The sequence below is a fragment of the Rutidosis leptorrhynchoides genome, chromosome 2 (genome assembly GCF_046630445.1).
Source record: "Rutidosis leptorrhynchoides isolate AG116_Rl617_1_P2 chromosome 2, CSIRO_AGI_Rlap_v1, whole genome shotgun sequence".
Classification (NCBI taxonomy): domain Eukaryota; kingdom Viridiplantae; phylum Streptophyta; class Magnoliopsida; order Asterales; family Asteraceae; genus Rutidosis; species Rutidosis leptorrhynchoides.
Window position 1 is genome coordinate 560,420,090 of NC_092334.1, and position 8,371 is coordinate 560,428,460.

The following is an 8,371-nucleotide window of genomic DNA, read 5'->3' on the forward strand; positions in this document are numbered from 1 at the left end:
AGATGGTCAACCAAAACGCACAACCGTGCCAAATGGACCTACACACAAGTCCATCAATCCGCCTATATGTGAAGTGAGCTCTATAACCGAGAACCACTTCACCCGACCCGCACCCATCCTACACATACATATGCATATAGGATATTAACACTCACCTTAAGCCTTGATGAATGCAACCAAGTAATCCGCAACTCGTCAATGGAAAGTACCTATTCCATTATCACAAATTCAACAACACACTTAGATTGGATTTACAAACCAACCCAATTTGACACTTAGTGCAAATTCGACCCAAATGTAATTCCAAGTACAAACCGCGCCCAAACTAATCAATAATTACTAACACGGGTGAAAATGGTCCTAATATGCCAAGTAAACCCAAACACAAGTGTTAAACACATGTCTCACCCATTTTGACACCAAAACCCTAATTTTGACCCATTAAGTCAAAATCTCACCGTTTACAAGTCTTGACACCAAAACACATTTAACTCGGTTTAATACTTCAACTTAATCCATTTTAAGTTTATAAACCTTAATAAATCAACAATCGGGTCAAAATCATCACCAAACCCTAATTTTGGCTCTAGTCAAAATTAGTCAACTCCAAGAACCCTAAATGTCCCCAAAACCTCAATAATCACTAATACTAGTGATTATACACCATTTACAAGTCTTACAAGCATGAACTTGCACACTAAACCCAAAACCCGACATTAACAACAAAAAACCCGAATCTTGGTGTTAACCTTCAATTAACAACTAAATGGGTTTCACCTATGAATCATACAATCAAAAGCCCTAAACTTGAATGATGAACACGAAAATGAATTTCGGAGTTAGAGCTTACCACTAGTATCACCGTGTAGCTAAGAACGAGGAGAACACACTTGTCAACTACGCCAAGGATCAACTCCCGATCCTTCCTTTCCAAAAATCCTTTTGAAATCAAATGGGAGTTTGAGTTTGAGAGGAAAAATGAAAAGAAAAGGGAAATTAAAATGAGAAATGAAACCAATGGATGAGGTTAAATCCTCAAATCTGGCTCAAACGCGAAAAGACCAAATTGCCCTTGAACTTCATTTAAATTTACAAGAATCTGGTGCCAGTTCACACCATTCGCCGCGCCGCGGCCTAATTCGTCGCGCCGCGACGATTGCCTCGAACTGGTGACTTTGTTAACAAGCTTTCTGGTCTGGATTTATTTGAAACGCCGCGCCGCGGCTCCCTTTGTCACGCCGCGACACCCAACTTGGCCTGACACATTTTCTCGCATACAAGACTTTAACACCCAAACATGTATCAAACCCTTCATACGCCTGTCGTACATACACAATACACCTATAAATCATGTACGGGGAAAAACGGGGTGTTACATTGTAATATGAATTAACCGAGTAGTTAAGATTCACACACAATAGCTTAGCACGGAAAGATTTATATATATATATATATATATATATATATATATATATATATATATATATATATATATATATATATATATATATATATATATATATATATATATATAATATACATATAATTTCTTCAAAGGGAATGAGTTAATTCTTCATAACTCGTTGATACAATATACACGTTATTGATTCGTAATGATGTCCACAGTGATTCTTGAACTGACGGAGTTTGTGATGTTATCGGTGTTGTTGATTCGGATGTTGACTGTACTGACGATGCTGGTAACGCTGACGGTACTGTTGATGCTGTTGGTAAAGCAAGTTTAGCTTGTTAATCACACACCATTTTTGTCAGGGTTTCTACTCTTCCTTCTATCATTTTGGTTCGCTTAACTAATTTATGGTTAGGGCTAGATTAGATAATCTCTAAGACTTTAGAGATTACATAATCGCCGCGGAATGTTTCTCCAATGAAGTTATGAATTAATACTTCGTCAGTTATTATTGTTGGTACTCCTTGGTATCTATGGTGCGTATGACGTTGATGCTCGTGGGACAGATTGTGAAGTTGAGGTTTACGACGCGGTTGTGGTTGGAGGTGGTAATGGTACTGTTGGCGTTGATGATGGTGGTACTGGTTATGCTGCTGATGCTGCTGCTGGTGTTTGTAATCTCTGCACCATATTCTCTAAAGCCACTACCCGAGCGCGAAGCTCATTGACTTCTTCTATTACACCGGGGTGATTGTCGGTTTGGACGAGCGGATAAATAAAATCTAAAATTTGATGTAATATATAATCGTGACGAGATACTCTAGAAATGAGCGAGAAAATGGTGTTTCGGACAGGTTCGCCGGTAAGTGCTTCAGGTTCTTCGTCAAGAGGGCAATGTGGTGGATGGAAGGGATCACCTTCTTCTTGTCTCCAATGATTGAGGAGGCTACGAACCCATCCCCAATTCATCCAGAATAGGTGATGACTGATTGGTTGATCTATTCGGGTCACACTGCTTTCGGAGCTTGAATGGTATTCTATTTCGGAATCTGAGTGACTTGAACTGATGACGAATTCCATTTCCTACGATTGGATAAAGGATTTTGTTTTTTTCGATATGAAGTGATTTTGGCTAATGGATGATATTTTAATTACATAGAATATATATATATATATATATATATATATATATATATATATATATATATATATATATATATATATATATATAGATCAAAAGATTTCGTACATTACGGAGGACTTTGCGGGATACGTCAGGCAAAGTTTAAAGTAACAGATACGATAAGATATGATTTAGCAGATATGCTAAGATATGAATTTTTGTCTATATACTATTCATTCAATCAATGCAGCAAGATGTGTCTTAGACTAAAAATGATATAGCAGGTAATTTCCTGAGGATGATAAGTAGTTAATTTTCGACACAAAATGATAAGCAAAACTTTTGACATGCAGACACGGTCGAAGTCCAGACTCACTAATGCATCCTATCGACTTATCAGTTAGACACACTAATGCAGACCTAGTTCGCTAAGACCACCGCTCTGATACCAACTGAAAGGACCCGTTCATATACATTATAAACGATTCACAATAGTTGATTACATTGTGAGGTATTTGACCTCTATATGATACATTTTATAAATATTGCATTCGTTTTTAAAAGACAATCTTTTTTTACATCGAAAATTGACAGGCATGCATACCATTTCATAATATCCACTATCCAACTATAAATTAATTTAATAATAATCTTTAATGAACTCAATGACTCGAATACAACGTTCTTCGAATAATGCTATGAAAGACTCCCAGTAATATCTTTAAAATGAGCAAATGCACAGCGGAAGATTTCTTTAACACCTGAGAATAAACATGCTTTAAAGTGTCAACCAAAAGGTTGGTGAGTTCATTAGTTTATCATAATCATTTATTTACATCATTTTAATATACTACAAGAATTTCATTTCCAGTTCTCTTAAATATACGTCCCATGCATAGAGACAAAAATAATCATTCATATGGTGAACACCTGGTAACCGACATTAACTAGATACATATAAGAATATCTCCTATCATTCCAGGATCCTCCTTCGGACATGATATAAATTTCGAAGTACTAAAGCATCCGGTACTTTGGATGGGGTTTGTTAGGCCCAATATATCTATCTTTAGGATTCGCATCAATTATGGTGTCTGTTCCTTAATTCTTAGATTACCAGACTTTAATAAAAAGGGGCATATTCGATTTCGATAATTCAACCATAGAATGTAGTTTCAATTACTTGTGTCTATTTCGTCAATCATTTATAAAAGCGCATGTATTCTCAGTCCCAAAAATATAAAGGGTAAAAAGGCAAATGAAACTCACCATACTGTATTTCGTAGTAAAAATACATATAACGTCATTGAACAAGTGCAAGGTTGGCCTCGGATTCACGAACATAAATTAATTATATATATTTATGTGTTGGTCAATATTTGTCTAACAAATTAGGTCAAGTCAAAGTGTACCACAATCCTAATGCTCGAGACTAATATGCAAAAGTCAACAAAAGTAAATTTGACTCAAAATAATTTCCAAAAATCTATACATGATTAATATATAGTTTAAATATCGTCATTTTATATTTTTAAATATTTTTAAAAGATTTATTAGAGTAAATAATATAATTTATTTATTAATAAATAAAATTTTATATTAAATTTATATAATAAAATATACTTTTATATATATTAAGTAATAAAATTTATAGGGTTCATTTAATATTATAAAGATAATATGTTAGGTATTATTAAAGTAAGTTATTACACATAGTAAAATATGTTTGTATCACATATTTATTTGATAAAATAATATCTATAATGATAGTAAGTAAAAGTTGTATTATTTTGTAATAATAATTATTATTATAAAAATATCAATATTTATAATTACTAAGATGACATTATGATAAAACGATAATTCTAATTATGATAACTTTAATATTTACGATAATTTTTAATATTATCTTTAAAATAATAATTCTATTTAAAATAATAATAATAATGATATTTTATAGTAACAATGACATTTCTATTAAAATGATAATTTTTGTTAAAATGATAGTTTTAATACTAACTATACTTTTAATAATAATAGTAATGATAAAAATAATAAGAACGATAATTGTATCTAAATCAATATCTTATAATATTTTAATTTCATCATGATACTCTTACCCATTATTTCCTAATCATTTCGTTTAATAGCTTTTAATCGTCTTTTATATCGTGTTCATAATAATGATAATAATAGTAATCAAAATAATTAGGTGTTACAAATATTTTTTTTAATTACACTAATATTAATAATGATAGTTACTATAACATTATTAACGATAATACTAATAATTATCTTAATGATAATAAAGTAATAATAATAATAACAATAACAATAACCATTTTTAAATAATGATATATATATTAATAATGATAATAATAATAATAATACCAATAATAATAATAATTGGATAATAATAATAATACTAATTATAACTTTAACGATAATAACGATAGTAATAATTAAAAAAATAACAATTTTTAATGATAAATCCCTTTTATTGATAAAGATAATAATAATGATAATAATAAGATAAAACTAGAACGACGATTGACGATAATAATAATCATTTTTTATAAAAATATTGAAAATTCAATTGATTATAACTTCTAATCCGTTCATCGAAACCATTCGATATCTAAAGGAAAAGTTCTTAATTTTTCGCTAGCTTTCCAAGGACATGCATATCTTATACCTTATCTCAACCGCAAGTGTAACTAATTCAGGATTCAACCTAACCTGTCTAAGGGCAATATCAAAAGTACAAGCATGCATAATCCTAAATACTCGAGCACTAGTCAGGGATACACTATTAGTATGTAAAAGTTAAATTATGAGTACTCACGTATCAATATAGAGATTCAATATTGCAGGAAAGGTACGTAGACGCCACGGAAATGATAAACACTATATTGACCTCACGAGCATACCCATGAACCATACTCAATCACCTCCATAGCTATAACTCATAATTTCCTTAATCCTATCCCACTCGAAAAACAATTTCGAAATCACTCGGACAGCACTCCGTCGTAATATTTTATGTATAATAATAATATCTTGAAATAATACGGAGTAAATATATATATGTAAATCGATTGAGAGAGTTTAGAGAAAAATATTTTCAAGTTTCTATGAAATAAAGAAACCTATTGAATTCTATTTATAATAGATTTTTGAATTATTAAAGTGAATTATTAAAGTATGAACTATTAAAGTGAATTATTGAAGTATGAATTATTAAAATAAATTATTAAAGTATGAATTATTAAAGTGAATTATTAAAGTATGAATTATTAAAGTGAATTATTAAAGTATGAATTATTAAATTGAATTATTAAAGTTAAAGTAAAGTAAAAATAAAGTAAAGGTAAAGTTTAAGTATAGTAAAAGTATAAAACTATGTACATATAATACGCGTATAAATATATATAATATTAATTTAAATCGTTATATATATTTAATAAAATAAAATATAAATATCGTTATCTTTATCATACTAGTTAAGTAATGAGTTGTCAAAAGTGGTTCTAGATATTTTTAAAAGTTATATACATTTTAATAATAAAGTTCTTTTTAAACTCAAAACGTTTATTTTGTACGTTTGAAACTAAATAGATCAATCGAATCTTTATGAGATTCAATCTTCCACTATCCTTTGTCTAGTTCTCAATGATTGACAATTTGTTCTTATTTATAAATCACTTTACCATTTTCCAAATATTGTTAAAATGGAAAGATTTCTCAAATCAACGTGGGCCTTTCAACAGAGACTTGTAATCATAATTCAATATATCTGATAATTCAATCATTTGATCTTATCTTCTAATTCCATTGATAAATATTTTGAAACAGATACAATCATATAAAGTATTTAATCTAATATTTTGTTTACGTTTCAAGTTATAATATATATACACATATACATATATAATCATATTCGTTTAATGGTTCGTGAATCGTTGGAACTTGGTCGAGGTTGAATGAATGTATGAACATAGTTTAAAATTCTTGAAATTTAACTTAACAAATATTGCTTATCGTGTCGAAAACATATAAAGATTAAAGTTTAAATTTGGTTGGAAATTTTCGGGTTGTCACAATTCCCGTCGGGTATAAACCTTGGGTCGGGTGTGACCCATTTTCCCTTAAAAAATGACTTGGGAATTTCCTACAGACGCGGCCCACGCCGCGATTAAACTCTCCGCGCCGCGGCTTAATACACCAAAAACCCCTGAAATTTTTAAAATCCTCGACATGCATTTATAGGGTTAACCCGCGCCGCGGCTTACAACGTGGAAAATCCCCTTCAGATTGCACAACTGTTGACCTCAAAAATAAGTGTTAACACGCGCCGCGGGCTCTCAGGCCGTGCCGCGGCCTGTATCTGGCGACTATTCCTTCACAAATTTAAGTAATATCGAACCAAAAACCCAATTATCCGTAACCAACGCACTTAACCAATGATCAAATTGTCATTTCAACTTTAAATATACACCTGTAAGCTAAAAATACATTAAAATACAACAAATTTGATTTTTATTATCGAGTGGTTCACTCGACTCGTTCCCCCAAATTTAAGCGTTTTTCGAATCGAAGTCGAGGTTAACCTTTTCTTCGATTTCTAGGGGACCATCCACATAGTGTTTGACCCGGTGACCATTCACATTGAAACCTTCACCATTCGAATCGAACAATTCCACCGTTCCATATGGGTACACCTTCCTAACCACAAACGGTCCTGACCAACGGGACTTAAGCTTTCCCGGTGACAACTTGAAACGCGAGTTATAAAGAAGGACACGGTCGCCTTCCATAAATTCTTTCGAACCTTTGATCCGATTGTCGTGCCACCTCTTTGTGTTTTCCTTATAGATGAGTGAATTTTCACAGGCATCGTGCCTCAACTCATCTAATTCGTTCAATTGGGTCAACCTATGGCGACCAGCCTCATGATAATCGAGATTGCATGTCCTAAGAGCCCAATATGCTTTGTGCTCAATCTCCAACGGGAGATGACATGCTTTGCCATAAACCAAGTGAAAAGGAGTGGTCCCGATACGAGTCTTGTAGGCGGTACAAAGCACCCATAATGCATCATCGAGTTTGTTGGACCATTCCTTGGGATTCGAACCAATGGTCTTTTCAAGAATTCGTTTAAGAGACCGATTGGTGTTTTCAACTTGCCCACTAGTTTGCGGGTGATATGAGGTAGAAATCTTATGGATGACTCCATAGCGTTTCAAAACCTTCTCTATTTGCGCATTGCAAAAGTGGGTGCCCCTATCACTAATGAGGGCCTTTGGAGTACCAAAACGGGCAAAAAGCCCCATCAAGAACGTTATTACAACTCGTGCATCATTAGTAGGAAGAGGCTTTGCCTCCGCCCATTTGGACACATAATTGATTGCAACGAGTATGTAAAGAAAATTATGAGATTTTGGAAATGGGCCCATGAAATCAATTCCCCACACGTCAAACACCTCGCATACTTGGATGCTTTGTTGAGGCATTTCGTCATGTTTGGTGATTTGTCCGGCCCGTTGACAAGCATCACAAGAGTTACAAATGGAATGGGCATCCTTAAAAATACTAGGCCAATAGAAACCGGCCTCATAAACCTTCTTCCCCATGATTTGGGGACCAAAATGCCCACCCGTTGGACCACGATGGCATTCCAACAAAATACGAGTGCATACCTCACCAAAAATGCACCTACGAATGATTCCATCCGGACAACAACGAAAAAGATAGGGGTCTTCTCAGAAATACTGTTTAAGGTCACTAAAGAATTTCTTCCTCTTTTGATGTGACCACCCTTTCTCAGAGAACTCCCC